General features: G+C 35.7%; 1 pseudogene; it reads right to left on the bottom strand.

The window, feature by feature from the left end:
- Positions 1-3,811: 3,811 nt before the first annotated feature.
- LOC142631599 (pre-mRNA-splicing factor ATP-dependent RNA helicase DEAH10-like) lies at positions 3,812-19,105 on the bottom strand (annotated as a pseudogene).
- Positions 19,106-21,076: the final 1,971 nt, after the last annotated feature.

Below are 21,076 nucleotides of genomic sequence, written 5' to 3'. Positions count from 1 at the left end.
TTTGTTTCAGTGTTTCTTGACGATTAAGAATTGCTTCATGTTGCTCTTGATGTTTTGCCTTCAGAGTATGATTCTTTCAGTTCTGCTATAAGGACTTGTAGTGATGTTCTTTCTGTTGAAGAACTTAATACTCTTCTCAATGCTAAAGAAAGAGTAATTAAGAAAAGATCCAATGTAGTTGAAGGTACATCTATGGCAATGGCTGCTAATTACCAATCTCTAGGTTTTGGTAAAGGAAGAGGGAGAAATAACAATCAGAGAGGTCATGGAGGATATGGAGGTAGAGGAAATTTCACTGCTGGTACTGGTTGTTACAATTCTAATCTAAATGGAGGTTTCAACAGCAATCTGTCTCAACCTAATCAGAGTGGGTCAGTCCAGATCTTCAAGGCTTCAAGGTCAGAGCTAGTCAACAACCACAATGTCAGATTTGTGAAAAGAATGGACATATGGCTTTATGCAATATATTGAAGTATTCTCCAGAATATTCTCTCAATTTCTTCTAAAAGTGAACTTTTTGTAACTGAATTTTTTGCAATATATTGAAGTATTCGCTAGAATATTCTAGGGAATATTCAATATTCCCTCAACAATATGCTAAACAGTAAGAGAGAGAAAGTGAGTTGAGCGAGAGAGAGAGTAAGTAAGAGAGAGAGAGAGAGAGAAAGCATTGTGTGAGTGAGTTTAGTATTTATTGTAGAGCTAGAGAGAGAGAGATTGATTCATTCAACTTTTACCTATAGTTTTAAATTTTTAATGCTTTTTTTTAATAATTTAATTTTTGTACTTTATAATTCAGTTATATATATATATATATATATATATATATATATATATATTGAAATAGTTAGAGCTTAGAAATTTAATTACTTGTATGTCGGGTCGTGTCACATGTTGCTCAAATTAGGATCCTTCCAATCCTCTATACACAGGAGGCACTATTTAAATTAGTAAGTCTATCAGTTGGGGAGGAGAGTTTTGAATCTTGAATATTTTGGTTTAAAGCATTTTAAAATGTCAATTGAATTACAATTCTAACTATAATTAATGGTTATAATAAATAGGAATGAGAGATTTGAATTGTGATTCTCTTTATAAAAGAGATTGTAATAATATTAATGAGTTATAAGAATTTTGAATGATTAATATGCTAAAATTGAAAAGCAATTCTTTTTGGTTTTTAAAAGATGGTCATTTCATAGATTTTTATTGTTATAATTTTGTTTGCCATGACTTAATTTGATATAATCATGTTATAATAATATTTTTTTATATTTTAAAATGCCTTAAAATATTGTTCATTTTGAAAACTTAATTCAGAAAATTTTAGATGTCTTTCTTTTTTCTCAAGAGAAATTTGTAATGGAATTAAATTAAGGCAAATGTTAACGAGTATCGTGCGGTGTTTGTTAAGGTTGGGCTAACATGGGTTCTATTTAATAAAAAAATTTAGATAAATAGAAGAAAAAAAACATAAAACTGATCTCACAATTTATTTTAATATTTTTTTTCTCTCAATAAAGATGATCTAACAACTTATAATGCTGGAAAAAAAAAATGACATAGAACTACAAAAAAAGACCCAAAAAAAGTATTTTTTTAAAAAAACTACTATTAACAGACACCTTATGGTGCCTGTTAACACAACTCTTAAATTAAAATGGATGATAGTGGAGGATAAACATTTTATTTATAAAAATAAAAATAAATAATGAAGGATGTTATTAAGAATCAAGATCAACAAATAAAAAAGGTGAGACAAAAAGTCTTTTAGATGTATGGGAAGAGGAAAAAAGTGGGTGCATATAGTAAATAATTGTACTTAGCTGCTAATAAACTGTGGATCATGTGGCGGAAGATGACCTGGCTGGCATGTCACATCACATGTGATTGAACATAAAAACGCTCCTTTTGTTTATCACACTTTTTCACTTTTTACTGTTTCTTTCTTTTTTACTTTTTCACACTAAAGGACTTTTAAGAGTCATTTGTCACAACTTATTTTAAATTTAGGGTAGACTATTAACAAATGTTTATTTTAAATTGGGTCCGATTATATGCTCTTAAAATATACATTAATAATCCATTTTAGAAAAAATTTTATCAAAATTGAAAAAGCTATTAAAAAGTTTGACAGTTTTTTCAATTCTCAATAAAAATTTTCCTAAAATGGTTTACCCCCTTTTAAATTTAGGGTAGCTCATGATTAAGGTTGAGTTTTTTTTGTTTTTGGGTAGCTCAATAGTATATTAGTATCCAATAACCATTAACAAAAGACATTATATTATGTTATGTATAAGAAGGTGTCATCTAAGACATCTCTCACAATATGTGTGAGTCTCACATATTGTAAGAGAGATGTCTCATAAGATAATTTTTAATTACGTATAGTTTTTGAAGTTTTATTTTAGTTTCGTATTTTTTATCCACTTATTTCTTAGAGTAATGTTACACATCTAAGTTTGCAGTTTTTAATAATTCTTATTTGGACCCACTATTGACATTATTTTATCATCTACCATTAACAACTTGCAACCTCAATAAATGGATATAAAATTGTAAAATTAAATCGATTTCAAAATACTTCTTTTGAATATATGTACCATATATGCTTTTGTATTTAAATTTAACTAAAAAAGAGGATACATATTTATTCACACACAATTTCATAACTTTCTAATCTAACATCACTTTAATATGAGCACCAATGCTAAGAGCAACCACATCAGCTCGTTTATAATTTTTATCTATTTTACACGAAAAAACCTACTTTTTCTATTTTACACCTCTACTTTTACAAAACACCCACATCAGTTTATCTATTTTACACATTTATTTAATAAAATATTCCTTCTTTTACATTTTTTATTATTTATTCTTCTCCGGCGAGCATCTTCTCCGGCGAGCGTCTTCTCCGTCGAGCGTTGCTGCGTCTTCTCCGGCGAGCGTTTTCTCCGTCAGCTTGCGTCTTCTCCGTCGAGCGTCGCTGCGTCTTCTCCGGCGAGCGTCTTCTCCGTCGAGCCTCACCCACACCCAAACCCATTCTTCTCCGGCGGCTAGAGGAAGAAAAAAGGATGAGATGAGAGAGAGAGAGCTGTGCTGTGTCTAAGAGAGAGAGAGAGAGAGAGAGGGAGGTGAGAGTCAGTAGAGGAGAGATAAAAAATAATTAAAAAATCAAATACACATGCTACAGTACCCGTGTAAATTTACACGGTACTGTAGCAATTTGAAGGAGAATGTAAAATATAAACAGTTATACACGAGCTGATGTGGGCTGTTTTTTATAATAAAAAAAAAATGTGTAAATTTGATCATTTCTTTTATTATACACACTTATATACCAACTGATGCAATTGCTCTAACACAAATTCTACATACAATTTCACAACTTACTATGTGAAAATTTTGTGTTAATAGTGAGCTCGTATTAAAATAATGTTAAACCTATCATAACTTACCACCTCAAGAGGATATGAATAAGGGCATATACGAGTGGCATAGTTCAATCCAAATAGGATTAGAAAACTCTAAAAATGACCAATGAATGCCTATTCCATAATGAGTTCAGTACAAGCCCACAAAAGATTTATTTTGTCCTCTCAATTTATATGTAACATTTCTTGTTCCATTTATTGGGTAGGCCATTGATCAAGATTAACCAAATGGAGTGTAGTCTCACTTTAATTAAAGCCAGTTGCTAAATGTCCCATATCATGGTACAGAGTGAGTACTGCTGCAATGTTCATCTTTATTCAAAATTTTAAATTTATCTATTTCATGAGTAGAACCTTATTTAATATTTGGCATGAACATTAAAAAATAAATATTGTCACTGAATTTTCTTCATTTTCCTTCTTTAATACTTCATATTTCCTTCATTTACAAACCTGAAAAGCTAAAATTCATACATGCACATTGGTACTAACATGCTTACAAAATACACGTACTATGAAGGCTGGAAGATGCCAAAGGTATCACCATCCATGTTACAGCTTCATATGGGGAACAATAGCATTTGCATGCACATGATCATGCTAATTGTACTTGATTAACTTTGACCAGATATGCATCATGCTGTTTGCCATATGCCAGCCAAAAAATGCCAAATATTTACAATGCTAGGCCTTGGTGCACTAGTATTCAGATTGACTTTGGTGGAATTTGTGATAACCTCTACTACTATTTTGTGTAAGGATTGAGGCCTTGAGAGGAGAGGTGCATGACCAGAACCTTTTAGCCAAAAATCCCATTATGGGGGATTTGCGTTTATCATGTTCTCTTGTAGAGACTGGTATGGACAATCATCTTGAGTTACAATATAAAATCTTTGGACACAGCCTTAGTTTACATCAGAAAGTAGGAGTGTCTCCATCACCGGTGCGAAAGGGACTGGCCTCCTTGGATTCTTCAAAGGTGATCCTCTATAATTTGATTAGAGTTGAGGTTCTACAAAGATAAGGAGGCCAATAAGTTTATAAAATTGCTATAAATTTACATACAGCATCATTGACATTCAAGAGCAATGTCTGTATTCCTAAAACAAAATTAAATAATACAAGGGCAAACTGAGCTTCATTCCAGCTATCTTTCGAACCATTCTGGCTGGATGACTCAGTTACTCACACAATGCTCAAGGCTGCCACAACCCCATCAGGATCAACTGTAGTCGTGTTCTAAACTGAAACATGTACGTATGTCAAATCAAGTAAAAGGAACTCAAAAAGCTGCAACTTATTCAGTCTGCTTAGATGCCTATAGGCTAAAAGTAAAAGCATTCTTGCTTTTACATATTATGATACAAAAGCAACAATAAAACCCCTTCCGTCACATTGGTCACAATGTCCATAGATGAATGAGAACCAAGGGTAAAGAAAACTCCTCATTGTAAATAGCATGAAAAAGCAGCCAGAAACTAGTGGCTGGACAAGATTGAAAAGTCATTGTCAAGCAAATGATCCTGGAACCATTGAAGTCAACCTTCTAGGGAGATTCATCAAAATACAGCCACTTCTCTGAACAATGAATAATATCCGCTACAGAATGCCAATTCTCTAACCTCTTTTGCCATGTTTCAGTAGAAAAATTTTAAAAATTAAACTGCAGCATTTGGCATTCTTTAAAATTTTTGGCATAGATTTATTTTTTAAGGAGCATTTTTTAACCAAGGTGACTCAGAGTAACTCCAAAATTTTAAAATTTCCCCATCTACAATATAAATCCTACTGGATTTTAGAAAAGGGTGATATTTTGATTAGTACAGTACAGCTATCCAACCAAGTTTATCTTCTGACATTGAAGAGCCAATATGGGAAGCAACCTTCCATGCCTACTCGTGTTAGTAAAAGTGGCTTAACAGTTTGCTTTTATCTAATTGATTTAGGCCTGGACCCATACAGATAGAACATGGTTGGATTTTCTGATTATATTCATGATAAATTAAGCATTCCAAGGGTGATAGACATAACCATCTAAATAATGCACCCATAAAGATCATCCACAGAATGATCAAATAAATTGAGACAATTCGTGGCCTAACCTGTTAGTATTTACGCCACGATTTAATTCTGCATGCAATAATACTGAGGAGCCAGCTCAGATAACCACAAGTAATCGATTCTAGTTATGTTGCGGACGTATTTATGATTAGTTTGGACTAGTTCATTGAAAATAATACACTCTGGTTTAGCCTGGAATAACACAGAAGAAGGGTGGATCTGCACCACCTGACCGCTTGCCAAAGCCCTGTCAATCAATCAGGTAGATATGAGAAGTCTAATTAAGAACAGACCATTTTATATTAACCAAATAAATGAACATATGACAAGTGAAGGTCAAATATAGTGACTATCCATAAAAAAATAATAATAATAATAAATCCCAAAGGAACCCCCTCAAATAGTGAAGGTTGACCTCATTAAAGGGTTATAAACAGAAATGAAACCTTGAAGATTTGCCAAATGAATTTAAACTATCATTAGTGTCAAGGTGACATCCAATACCTGTATGTTCCCTCAGGCTGCTTCAAAGCTGCATTGATGAAAAAGGAAGCAGCAAGGCATCTGCAGAACTGAAGCATGTCATCTCCACAAGAAGCCACACAAAGACCCATTTGTTCAACATGCCCTTGAATTTGACTACAACAAAGCACCTAACAAACTTAAGAATGCAGATTCGATGCGATGGAAACTATAACAGATCAGTAGTAAGTTCTGAAGGTTTGAGACCATTTGACAGAATATCATTTTGAAAACAAGACATGAGAAATTAGATATAAACCTGACAAGGATAATAGAAAACTGACCCGTGAATATCACGAGCATGCCTCAGAGAACGACTGTTGATAAAATTATCCTTACACCACTTCCTCAGAATTTTTTCACTCTTCTCCTTGCCAAGCCCTACCGTTTTCTTCTCTAAGAACTCATTTGATGCACGATATACATTAATCATAGTAAGGTGGTCTCCATCTGGACTTGAAAAGCATTTCGTTGCAGTTCTTGCCTGACCAACATAAAGATAACATGGAACTTTCAGCTGAAAGAAACATTGAGAAAAAGGGGATTCGGGGGAGAGGGTGGGGTTCAATCACATCAAAGCAACAAGGAGCTGCAATAATCTCTCTAATATACACACAAAATAGCTGATAATAAATCCATATCAAAGAGTTCCATAAATGATTTAATCTGCAACTACGTTCCACACTTTTTGCCAAGAATAGTGTTCCAACTGCTCATTGAAGTATTGAACTCCTACTCAACAAATCCACATAATATTACTGGACCCTTTGGCTATATCTAATAGCTTTACCAAACTGAACCATCAGAACTATAGATTGAAAATCTTGATAATTACCACTTGCTTATATTACTTAACATCTGGCTAATGCAAATAATATCAAGGCATTCATTCAGTCATTAAAGTATTATCGCCCAACTATAATACCAATGAGGAGATAATAAGGAATACTGTGAAAGATATTGAATTTAAGCCATCAGGCCGAACCACGTAAACCCTCGTGTGTTCTTGTTCTCTCTCTTTCTCGCTTGCTTCCACATATTCTTCTATTTCATCTTTAATTTTAACATGGTATCAGAACCACTTTTCTGTGGCCTTCAACTGCTTCCACGCTTTCACAATCTTTGTCCTTTGTTTCTCAAAAACCACAAATCTGAAAATCCTTCACAACTTCTCACAGCCACCATCTCCATCCTATTTCTTGCAGGCCACAACTGCTTAATGAAGTCATGATTCAAGATCTACAGGTCCATCTCATGCATCTGCATCGATTGCAATAGGTAAACATCACGTTGCTTTACAAGCAGTAGAGTGAATGAAGTTTTGGGCGTTTTATTACTCAACCTGTGGCTCTTTTATGGAATTTTACATTATGTGAATTCTCATAAGTCAATAATATCCTTGGGAAAGTTGAAAGAGAGAACACAAGAGTTATGTGGTTTGGTCAACGGCCTACATCCACGAGATAAAGCCCTAGCAGCTACATCTATACTATATTCTCAATTATTTATTACAATGAACCCTAGTAGGTTATATATACGAGCTAGGGTTACCCTATATGGGCTTACAATATGTTGGGCCTCTTGGGCCATTACATTAACATAAACCCAATATCTTTAATATGCACACATACCTCTTCTAGCTTCTCACGAGGAGTGTAAAAAATAGATTCCACAGAAAGCATGGCAACGGTTATCAACATTTCTTCCAAGCAGTTGAACTGACTAGCCAGGATAACAGCTTTGGCATAAATAGGGTCTAATGGGAGCCGAGCCATTTGATGGCCAACTGGATTTGACAGCTTACACTCATCTGTTAAAGCACCTAGCAAGTACAACTGCTCCAGTGATTTGACAATAGATGCTCTGCTCAAAAATGCAAAAGAATCATGTACCAATGGACATCGTTGAAAGATAATAAAGCAAAAAGAAAAAGAAGGGGGCAGGGGGGACAGGGGGATGGGTGGGGTGGGGAAGGAACAACATAACAGATTAGAAAATGAAGATCATAAGAATAGCTACACGCCTTCTAGAAAACAATACAGATTCCAAGAGGTTGCATTGTGAAACAGAGACTACCAAGCTAATGAGGTCTCTAGCTCAAATGGCACCTCATCCCCTAAGAATGGGATGGAGGACAAAGTCATGGGTTCAAGACCCACTTGGTGCATTATAACTTACCAATTAAAGAAAACGGAAAAAGAATCAAAAGACTGCCAAAGCATCTCACTGAAACCTCAAGCCAGTTTTAAATACAAATATGAAGCTATTAATTACAGATGTGCACTTAAGTAATAATGATTCTCATAATGGTCAGCTACAACAAATCTGCAACTGCTGGAGTCAACCCAAGTACATTTTCACTCTATTTTACTTCCTGACATTTTACATATTTTTTTCTTCTTTTATTTTTTGATAGGTAAACAGAGAACTATTATTAATGAAAAAAAATAAGAGTAAAAATTGTTCATAATGATGAACAACAAGAAATGGAAAATAATATAACATATAGAAACACACTTAAACCAAAAGGCCTACGCCCACATTTTACATATTTTTCCAAATGAATTAATAGGTTGGCTTGGGGTTTTTCTCAGATGGAGCTAACTAAGAAGATGCACATAGCCAAAAATAATCCAAGTCAAGTCTTAAATTTTAGGGGTTCAAGTCATCATAATACATAAACATGGACACACCCAAAATGCTGAAACGTCTACAAATGTTTACCTTGATGGTTTCTCCATGAAGTCAAACCCAAGAATATCATCAACACCCAGAGCCTTGAGCTGCAAAATGACATTAGAGAGGTTGCACCGCTTGATCTCAGGCTTTGTTGAATCCTCAAGTTTCTCAAATTCACCCTCCGGGTAGAGACGAAAGCACTTTCCAGGTCCTTCACGCCCTGCACGTCCACTGCAGTAGGATATCAGTAGTCATCCTGGATTAACGTGCATAAACGTCCTTCCAAGTTTCCATGGGAATACCAATCTAACTGTGGGATCAGAACACCAAAAAAAAAAAAAAGAAACGAGGAACAAAGAGAGATAACCATATGCATGCATGAAGACAAAGATAATAAAAACAAGGTATACATGGCTGATGTCCAAATTCAAATTAATGGTACAACTACAAGTAATAAACTATGTCACAAATTTTTTGGCAAACAAAACCTTGTATTGAAAGGAATTTCAATCAGTGACTACAGAGTACAGGTGTTGTTAAGATATAAGCAAGACCCTATTAAGTCAAACACTCAATTCAAAGAGGCAACTGTTGTTATAACAAGCACGGACCCATGATTAAGTGAAAAGAGAAGCAGAAGCTCAAATGGTGACAAAGATGGTTGTAAAGTTAGTAAATAAGCATGCAAGATAAAATTAATCTCCAAGTAATTAAAAATCAGTTAAACCTTCTTCATGATCATCATACAAACTCAACTGCTCCACTAAGCTTACCTCCTTTGAAGAGCTTGAGATTTAGATGTTGGAACAATGATCAAAGATTCCATCCCTTTGAGTGGATCATAAGTGCGTGCTTTTACAAATCCAGGATCTACAACATACTTGATTCCAGGTATTGTAACTGATGTCTCAGCAATGTTTGTTGCTAATATTACCTAAAAAACCAATGCATTGACAAGATTAAAAAATTGTTAGTCAAAATGAAAAAAAAAAAAAAGAGAGAGAGACTAATTATTACGAACAGAATGACAATTTTGAAATAAAATAAAAATAAAAAATAAAAAATAAATAAAAACAAAGCTAGATTACCAATTGCAAGATTATCTAAAGACATTTCAAGTATAGTTGTGTCATTTATGCTTGGAACTATAACAGAGGGCTAAAATAATTTTGAAATATATCATATTTTCATGGAGGGAGGAGGCATGCTGTCTAACCAATCAGTCTGTAGGTTTCACTACCACTTAAAAAAGAACATATAGTCTTGATCAGATATCATAACTCATTCGGTGATGGCTTTAGTATTGTTATATATTATATTTCAATAACACAAAAACATTACACAACAGAAGTGGCTCTCACATTTAACAATGTAAAATTCAGTTGGCTAGCTAATTGACAAAGTTCAATTTATTTCTTCGGTCATAAGAATAAAACGTAGATAAGTTGTTGTAGGGATGAAAGGCCCAAAAATGTATACTGGGCTATGGGCCTTGTCCGAGGATGTTTAGTAGTCCGAGGACAAGTAAATGTTAGGGAAGAAGTATGAGTCAGAGTGCCACAGACAAATTATGTCCATGAAGGTTTGGGAAGGTAGTCCGAGGAGGAATGTCTCCTTGGCTAAGCAAAGCAGAGGTCAGAAGGTTTGATCTGCCGTCAAGAGCAACACTCCAAAGGTAGTCACAGTTGTGTTAAAATGGATGGTTGAGGTAGTCACAGTTGTGTTAAAATGGATGGTAACAGCAATGATTTTTAGTAAAATCTATACAAAATTAGAAATTATAGAAGTTGTCAGTGGTGTCAGGGATGCTGACAGTTTTGTTATCTGAGAATTCAAAAAAAAATGAAAAACACCCCAAGGGCAGACCGGCTGCTCTGCTTACTAAAGGAGTTCACAATGCTGTCTTGATGCGTAAACATTCTGGATGTCAAATGGCATTAGGCACAACAGCTATGGCTTACATTGAAATAGGATCAATGTTCACTGTCTAAAAAAAATTATCACATTTCCCAGATTCAGATAATTTAAAAGTATCATAGATATTTAAAATCAACGAGCATCAAATTAAATCTTTGCACAAGACACTAAATAAAAGCTGACATGCAACAGTAAATGACCTTACGAAAACCAGTTGGAGCAGGGGCAAAAACTCGCATCTGCTTTTCTGATGGAAGTGCCGAAAATATGGGAGCAGTTAACAACTTTTGTCTACCTTCAGGTAATTGTTGAAGTCGTTCCTTGATAAGTCTTTCAACAGATTCAATCTCTTCTTGCCCAGTCAAAAATATCAGTATGTCACCAGGGCCCTCCTCTAGATGAATCTACAAGATGAAAACACATGGGCATAATTTTAAAAGTCAAAATTTTAGAAAGCACAAACTAAAAATCGTTGTTGATTGGTGCTGCATGTGAAAAGCAAACAGGAAGACAGTTTTATTTTTTTGATAAGTAAAGAAAAAACTGTTATTGGGTTATTGCTAAGGAGCTTTGGTTGCTACTTTTCAAAATCTTCTGGATCTCTTGGGTCAGAGAGCTTTTGGGCTGCAGGGGACACAGCTCCAAATGATACCAAAGTCTTTTTTTTTAATAGGTAATAAGACTTTTATTGAGAAAAAATTGAACATCATGTTCACGATAGTGAACACTTTGAACAAGAAAACAAATACAAAAAGATCAAGAGAAGGACATAGAAGCTAAAAAATCAAATACAGCAGTACAGTTCATACACACCCAAACACGAGCCCAAAGAAACAGAGTACGAAAATGGAGACATTTTAGATGTTCTAATGTTCTCGCCTTGTCTTCAAAAATGTAGGCATTACGTTCCTGCCAAACTAACCACATCAAACATGCCGGGACCATACTCCAAATGGTTCAAAGATGCTTTCCAAACCAGTTTCTCCAAATAAAGAAAAAAGAGCTGACTGACCTTGGCATTACCCACTCGATCCCAAACACTTCAAAACCTTCACACCATAAGGCGTGAGAGAATTTACAATGAAAAAGAAAGTAGTCCACTAATTCCCCATCGCAACAACATAAGCAACACCTATTAGCCAGAGACTGATCTTTCTTAATAAGATTATCAATGGTGAGTATCCCATCATTAGTTGTTGTCCATAAGAAGAAAGACACCCATTTAGGCACCTTAATACGCCAAATACACTCTCAAGGAAAGGCATCAGTGTTAGGACTAGATAATAGCTTATAAAAAGAGCACACATCAAAAACACCAAACTTAGTCAATCTCCAGACCAGCTGATCATCCCCCTCACTCATTGGCATAAAGAAATAAATAAACTCAAAAAAGGAATAGACAATGGTTGCCTGCCAATCCTGAGGACCATGACAGAACAGCAAATTCCAACTCCTACCTCCTTCTGAAGTAGATACAACCAAGTCAGAGACCCATGCTTCTTTAGACAAAGAGCAAGCATGCATAGTAGGAAAGAGTTCCTTCAAAGGAGTAGGCCCACACCATGGGTCACGCCAAAAACTAACACGGTTACCCACCCCCCACAATATAAAGAATCTGGCTAAGGAACTTCTCTGTTCCTTCTTTAATACTCCTCCACATCCCACACCCGTGGGAACCTCTTACCCCTCTAGTGCACCAGCCTCCTCTAACCTCCCCATATTTGGCTACTACAATCTGACGCCATGATCTATTATTTTCTTTCCCAAAATGCCACAACCACTTCCCAAGCAAAAAGCCTTGTTAAACAACCCAACCCTCTGGATCCCCAAACCACCACATTCAACTGTCAAGCATACCTTATCCCAAGCAACTAAAGGATACTTAAAAACATCCTCTGAGGGATTGTAAACAATGATAGAAAGTAGGTAGGAAGACTTGATAGAGTACGTTTTAACAAAGTAAACCTACCACCTTCCGACAAATAAAGTCATTTCCATCTAGACAGCCGTTTCTCCATCTTTTCTATAATAGGATTCCAAATTGACAAATCCTTATAATGTGCCCCGAGAGGCATGCCCAGATATCTCATAGGCAGAGTGCCCACCTTGCAGCAAAGGGTACGCGCTAAAGCATTCAAATTCCCAACATCACCCACAGGAACAATCTCACTCTTGCCTACATTAACTTTCAGGCCCGTAATAGATTTAAAGAAGATCCACACCATCCGCACGTATAATAATTGTTCCCTAGAAGCATCACAAATCTTGATATGTGGAATGCTATACCTTTATGCTTGATGTGGTGCATTTGGAGGAGAAAAATGCTAGGGAAAAGATTGGTTTCTGTTAAATTGTTCTTAATAACAATCTTCGGGATAGAACTTAAGTCGTTTAAGTGATAGAATCACATCAAAGAACATGGAAAGAATTCAAAAACATAAAAGTTAACAACTTAGGTAAATTATAAACAGCTGTAGTACAAAATACAAACGCTTGATTTGTCAAGATCAAATAAAACTCAAATGACCAAAGAAACTTAGTGACAAAATTTGAATAACTTTCATGCAGAAGTTGGGCTAATCGAGTCACAAAAAGAAAAGCTAAATAAGAACCTGGAATATGGTGATTAAGGCTGCATCTAAATAATCTGGCTCAGCATAATGAGTGTAAAGAATATCCACAGGAAATTGTCGACCCTGGATATGAACAGCTTTTGCACCACCAAAGTACTCAGAGAAACCCTGTGCATCCAAGCTAGCAGACATGATGACTAACTTTAATGGAGGGAATTTGCTGCCTTGGCACTGCTTGAGAAAACTAATGGCCTGATCTTCATTATCTTTATCCAGCAAAGTGCGATCATTTGTCCTCTTGTTTTCAATATTCAGGCGGTCATTGGAAGTTTTTGACCTTGCTTTCTGAACATTTTTAAGCAAGCCCAGCAAAACATCAGTATGGACAGTCCTCTCATGGGCTTCATCAACAATAATCACTGAATACTTAGAGAGATATGGATCCAATAATGCTTCCCTGTGAATGCATCAAAACTCATATCAGTTCAAACATGAGAAAATCTCCGGGATAGAAAGTCATATTGACAAACCCCTTCACAAACTAAGCAAAAAATATGATATTTTGAACTTCCAGGCCAACTTCACACCACAATCCCTTTTTTTACCAAAAACATTTCACATACTTAGTTAGCTCTATTTTCCTTCTCATATTCCACAGCTTCATTTTTACCAATCCTTGGTTGATCTATTCTCCCAATGAACCCACAAACTTTAATATATTGTTTATGCTAGTGATAAATTAGTGTAACGATAATTTTTTGAAACCTGTGCTAGTTTATATTATGATCCACTATCACCTTCATCAAATGATATAATATTTTCACATCTCTAGTAGCATCCAGGTCCTAAAAACAGTACTACAAAACCAATATCCACACCAGCTTTCCAAATTGAGACACCAGCCAACAAGCAACACATTAATCAAAATACAATTTTAACTTTTACTGTAACGACCTAAGGAAAAGTGCTAGCCACATCTGTGCTAGTCCTTTTGAGGTATAGCGCAAATGTGTCTAGCACTTTTCCCTAAGTCATTACAATTACCACCATGAATCATAAAAAATTTCTGAATGCAGCTTCTAGGTGAAAATGTGACACAATGACAAACAGGAAACCAAGTGGTGACACGTTTTTACCTCAATAGCAACCCATCTGTCATGTATTTGATCCTAGTCGAGCCAGAAGTCGTATCATCAAATCTAATGGAGTAGCCAACTCTTTGCCCCAACTGCACATCACATTCCTCTGCAACCCGTTTGGCAACAGTCACAGCCGCAACACGTCTAGGTTGAGTAATCCCAATAGTCCTCCCATCCCGACAAAATCCCGCATTAAATAGAAACTGTGGCAACTCTACAAAATAAAAACCACTGTATCATTTTTTTTTATATAAAAAAAAAAAGGCTTAAATATATAGTTGGTAACCCACGAGCAATTTTGTCCATATAAGTTTTAAGTGATCGCTTTTAGTCCTTTAGATTACGTGGCCAAACCAAAAACTGACACGCTATCATTCCATTAGAAACATTATAGACTAAAAAGCAATCACTTTAAGCTGTGTCCGGGGAATAAAATCAATTACTTTGAAGTTTTTTCGCAGATAAAAGTGATCATTTTAAGTTTGTTGACTAAAGGCGATTACGTTAAACTTTAGGAACCAAAATCGCTCTGTGAACTTTTGGGGAAAAAAGACACTACTAGCAACATGTCTTTTTTCACAAATTGTTAACGTGGCAAGTTGTGAGTGGAGCAACATTACTTTCACATGGATCCACTGCTAACACCACTTTTATCATGCACCAATCACACAATACACCGTTTATTGATAATAATAATAATAATAATAATAATCACCATAACATGCTTTCTAGACAAGTAAACTTACGGGTAGTTTTTCCACTTCCAGTTTCACCAACAATATCAAAGTATCATTCTTTCTCACCTCATCAACTAGCCTTTTCTCAACTAAGAAAACAAAAAACAACAACCCTATTAATAAGCAAAACCCAAAAACAAATATTGAAACTTTAAACTAAAAAACAGCCAAAAAAAAAACCAAAAAGCAACAGTGTAATAAGCCAAATACCCGAAGCAATTGGAAGAGACTTTCTATGTTGTGCAAACTTTTGCTTCCTGTATTATAATTTTTATAAAACTTAAACAAAAAAAGGGGTCAAATTTTATTCATTTATCTACAAAACATAATTGAAAAGTCTTAAACTTTATATATCCTTTTTTCTTTCTTGAAAATTTGAAGGAAAAATGCTAATTTTTGTAGTAACTAAACAGAAACTAAGCATTAAAAAATAAAAATAAAAATAAAAAACCTGGAAAAGTGGTCAACTTTAGCTTCGTGGTTGGGAAACTTGCAGTTGCGTTGGTTAGGGTTTTCCGTAAAGTTTCTGAGACCTCCTTGTGCCATTGAAGGCATTGCAATGAAGCTCAGAGAAACAGAGATTTTGCCTATATAAGAGCATTCACAACAAAGCATGTAAAAAATATACCTTTTAACAACTCATAATGTCACTTTATTTATTTATTTATTTTAAAAACTCAGTTTACAATACACCAAACATTAAAACTTTTATTTTAGCATTCAACACATTAAAATAATATAAACACCACAATAAACTAATATATTCAATACAGTAAACTTCCAGCACAATCCACCCAAAACCACCATCACCGGTACTACAACCTCTACAAATCAGAACGCCCACCACCGCTCCACCGGCTACAACCACTACAATTACAATGACAACCACAACCCACCACAGGAAAAAAAAAAAAAAAAAAAAAAAAAAAAAAACAAACCACGGACTCAGCCATCACCTTTGGCCTTCCTCTTCCAAATCACAAAACCCATCCACCTTCCTCTTCCACCACCATCACAAAATCTCAGCCGCCACCAAATCTCCTGAAATCCGACCCAAAAGCCGACAACCCCAAAACCCAAATCTGACCCCTGAAATCCAGTAACACACAACCACGAAAACCACCAAAAATCTTCAATCTCAATAGCCGAAACCCACCAAACGCCAATCTCAACAGCCATCAATCTCAAACACCGAAACCCAAACACCAATGCACACCAAGAGGCTAAGCATGAGAGAGTGGTTGAGCGTGAGGCTGTGTTTCTGTGAGATGAAGACTGAAGAGAATGAGAAGAGAGATAGGGTTAAATGCGAGCCACGTGGGGGAGAGGTTGAGCGTGTGATTAAAAAATTAAGGCCCCGTTTGGTACACCCACTCAAACGCATATTTTCAGTTTTTAAACAACATTGCATGTATTTTTACACACTTTTTCACCCACACGTATTTCCACACATGTTTTCAAACACATGTTTTCAGTTTTTATTTTTTAAGTGCATGTACCAAACACCCCCTAAGAGCATCCACATCAGTGGATGCAAATTTTCCTTCTATTTTGCACAAAAAATCCTACTTTTTCTACTTTACACACTCATTTTTACAAAACACCCGCATCAATTTGTCTATTCTACACCTTCTATTATTTAAATAATATTTTTCTCACAATTTTTTATTATTCACAACTATCCATGGCCCACCAACTTTAACACACACGCCAGAGTATATATGATCTCTATCTCTTTCTCTTTTTTTTCCTTTTCCTTCTCCTTCTTTCTTCTTCTTCTCCATTTTTTCTTCTTCAGCGTCTTCATCTTTCTTCTTCTTTTGCTAATGCTGAAAAACAAGAAACTAAAGAGAGAAAACTCTTGGTGGGTAAGCTTTTTTTTTTTAATGAGAAGATGGTGGGTAAGCTTTTAGACCCACGAGCATTAGGTAAGCTGAAAATTCTTGGTGGGTAAGCTTTCCAAACTCGGTCAAGCACCGATCAAGCAAGACCCACAAGCACCGATCAAACAAGACCCACAAGCACCGATCGTTCCAGTTAAGCACCGATCTGTCTCTTTGTTGGTTTGTCCGTGTGGGTTTGTTTGTGTGTGGGTGTGTGTGTTTGTGTATCTCTGTGTTGATTTGTCTGTGTGGATTTGTCTATGTGTGGGTGTGTTTGTGTGCATCTGAGAAAAAAGAAGATGAAGAGAGGAGAAGTTACTGAGTTCGTTGTGCACGGAGAAGAGAGAGAAAAAGGTGCGAACGTGAAATTAATAAAATAATAAATAGATGAGCTATATACACGGTTACTGTAGCTAGTGTATAAATATACAAGATTTTGGAAGCACTGATGTGGAGCAATTTTGAGACAAAATGTGTAAAAATGGTGTCTTTTTCTATTATACAAGATTTTGCATCCACTGATGTGGATGCTCTAACTATTGCAAATACCTCTCAGCTACCGTGGGCTGTTATCTCTCTCTACCCCAACCCACTTTTCCCTCTCATCCTCTCTCTGCCTCAACCCACGTCACACCGTGCTCCATGGCTGACCACCAAGCTCTCCTTCTAAGCCTCCACGGCCAGAGCTTTTCAAGCTCATTACCTACAACCACGCACCACTGCCGAAACCCAGCCAAAATCAAATCGCAACAAAGACCCAGAAGTAGGGACAGACCCAGGATTTCAAGTTGGGGGGGGAGGGCCGGAGATAAATGAAAAAAAAAATTTCAAATACACATCCATATAGTATTAATAAACTATCAACCAAGTATCTTTGAAATTGTGTTTGAGAGATTGGAACATCGACATTTTCCGGAATTGGAGAATGCATATTTTCTAAAATTGGAACATCCACATTTTCTAAAATTGGAATAGCAACATTAGTTGTTGGCCATTCCACGTTGACTTCGGAAGAATTTGAATCTTTTCTTTTGAAAAAGTCATGCATTATAGTTGATTTTTTCCTCATCTACAAATAAAATTAGAATCATATATATTAAATTTGTGTGACAATTTTTTTAAATTTGTGTGACAATTTTCTATATTATATGATTTAATTTTTTCTTTTTGTCTTTGTCTTTGTTCTGCATTTATTTATCTTTGTCTTTGTGTTGTCCTTATCTTTCTGACATTGACCCACTAACCCAATCCCACTACAGCACTACCGACACTACAAATTTATTCTGCACTAGCAGACAGCAGCACTGCTAACAAAAACTTTTCTTAACTCAACTTTTTTTTTTTTTTCTGTCAGTGTCACTTATCCCTATTATGCCCAATCACCAGTCAACAAAGATGAAAGAACAAACAAACAGTCAAAGTAATCTCTACAAACTCTACTGTCTCTCTATCTCTCTTCTCTATATAATACAAGAGAGAGAGTCACAAAACAGAGTCACAAAGCCAAAAAGCCCAAAAAAAAACACCACAGGCCGCAGCACAGATTCGATTCGCAGAATTACAATCACCAACATGGCAACATCAGTAATCAGTTCATCACTTCGTCACTCATCATCAGTCATCAATAAAAACACAAACACTCCACAAGCAAGCACAAACATTTTTTTTTTTATGTTTTGAAGGAAACTAGGAAAGGATCATAGATTAAATACCTGTGAAGGCTGGCGTGGGCGGCGGCGACAGCTGAGATTCTCGCCGTCTCGCGTGAGCGTGATGATGGTTGGCGGCGTCGGCGTGGGACTGCCGTACTGGGTCTGGGTAGACTCTCGCCGTCTCGCGTCGGCGTCGTCGTGGCGTGGGTACTGCTGTAGCGGCGCCGGCGTCGCGTGGGTAGGATACAGATCGCTCTACCCTCTGTCTCGCCTCACTCTCTGTTTCCTTTCTTTTTATTTTTCCAATTTTCCTTCGCCCCTCACTTGCAATTTTTATATCTTGTACCCGGCATATATGCCGGGTGTGAGACACAGGGGCGGGCCCCCCGGGGTGGGGGGCCCGCCCCTGTGTGAGACACCCGGCATATATGCCGGGTGCAGGATATACCATCTCACTCACTTGCTCCGTTAGGTAATTGGGTTTACTGATGAGTTTTTTTTTTTTATTTTAACGTATTTAGTCCAACCTGTATACTATATTTCAATTTAATCCTTAACCTTTTAATTGTGTCAATTTTTTGGTCCTTAACTTTTTAATATCATGTCAATTTAGTATTTACCATTATATATTAGATGAAAATTGTTTACATAGCAAACAGTCAAAATAAAATTTTAGTTTATTGTCACATCAATAGAAGCTAATTTTTATTTTGATCATTAAACACGTCATTAATTTTCATCCAAAAGATAACTGTAGGGATTAAATTGACACGGTACTAAAAGGTTATGGACCAAATTGATATAATTAAAAGGTTAGGGATCAAATTGAAATATGATATATAAAATAGGGGCCAAATACGTGGTTTATCTTTTTCTTCTTCTTCTTTTTTTACATGGGTCATGGGCTCTTGCCTCTTGGGCTGGCCGGCTGGGCTTGGAATTCAGAATTTTTTTGGAGGGAGCCTGATCTAAAAACTCAGGGGCCCAAGTCTATATTTTTTTTTTTTCAACAATTTAACTTGCTAATTTTTTTTGGCCCACAGGCCTGGGCCTCCTTAGCCCCCACCTGGGTCCGTTCCTGCCCAGAAGGCCACCAAATCACAAATCAAATAACACCCACTGAAATCAAAGCACAAAACCCACAAAACAACCAAAATCACAAAATGAAAACACTGAAAGTAAACCCACTGTTAAAAAAACATATATTGGTTTTGTTACTATATTTTAGAAAAAGAATCATCTTGTTGAACTAATTTTAGATCCAAATTAATCAAACACACACCACAAGCAAGAATGTTAGACTGAAAGCAAAGCTAAAAAAATGGTATTTCCCAGAAAAGTGTTTTCAGAAAATAGAAAAGGTAAGCAAAATATAAAAAACTATTTGCTTCATAATCTCAAATAAAAAAACCAAAAATCACACACTATAATCCGGTGAAGCCTCGTGAGCCACAATTTCACCTAAGAGGATCGTCTGAGTTGAGAGGAAGAAATTTTCATAGTCTTTGGCTTGGCAGCACAATCTTCGATTTCTTTCTTGACTTGGCTTTCGCTCGCTCCTCTCCTATCACAGCCTAAGCGACGTATAAAGAGAAATGAAAGGAAGAAGAACAAAGTACCGTGTAAAAAAGAAAAAAAAATGGTGAGAGAGGCATAGGGAGAAAAAGACGGACTGAGATCAAGAGCAATCATTTAGGTATTGCTTTACATTTTTTACTTTTAACTTTTTAACTCTTCTTTAATATATTTTATTTAACTGATGAGATTGAAAGTTATTTTTTTAACTTTCAGTCTCAGCCAATAATTACAATTACATCAAGATATTGCACTTGATTCGAAAAAGACAAAGAAATCTAGTGAGAGAGAGTGCAAGAAAGAGAAAATAATAGTAAAAAAATGTAGCAACCTGCTGCAGTAAGGTGTTAGTTGTAGCACCTTACTGTAGCAAGTTGCTAAAACTTTTAAGATTTGGCACTTTTAATGTAGAGCATGTTTTTGTGTGTTGAGCTATAAAATTGCATTTTAGCACTTTTCACATCTTTGATGTGAATGCTCTAATGAAGCAAAAAGTTATACCAGACAAATTAGCTTCCTTGCTGTATGGTGTGTTTTCATTGTTTGGCTTGCTAAAATGACTATTTGTCATTTTAACAACCTCACTGTGAGAGCTCTAACGGTTTAAACTTAAAACTTAAAACCCTCGTGGACTAAAATAGTCCAATGCTCACCGTTTCAATAAAAATAAAATAAAAAATTTCAAACTTTTTATAGTATAATTTTACTTTCTATTATTATATCATAATTCAAAGTTAATTGAAAATTTGATAAAGAGTTTTATAATAAAGGGGTCAACTTTAGCTTTGTGGATAGGGAACTTGCGGTTGAGTTGGTTAGGGTCTTCCGTAAATTTTTTTAGACCTCCTTGCGCCATTGAAGGCATAGCAATGAAGTTCAAAGAAACAGAAATTTTGCTTGTATA

The sequence above is a fragment of the Castanea sativa genome, chromosome 4, assembly GCF_040712315.1.
Source record: "Castanea sativa cultivar Marrone di Chiusa Pesio chromosome 4, ASM4071231v1".
Classification (NCBI taxonomy): Eukaryota; Viridiplantae; Streptophyta; class Magnoliopsida; order Fagales; family Fagaceae; genus Castanea; species Castanea sativa.
The sequence above is the reverse complement of the archived record's forward strand: the minus strand, read 5'-3'. Positions and strand labels throughout refer to the sequence as shown.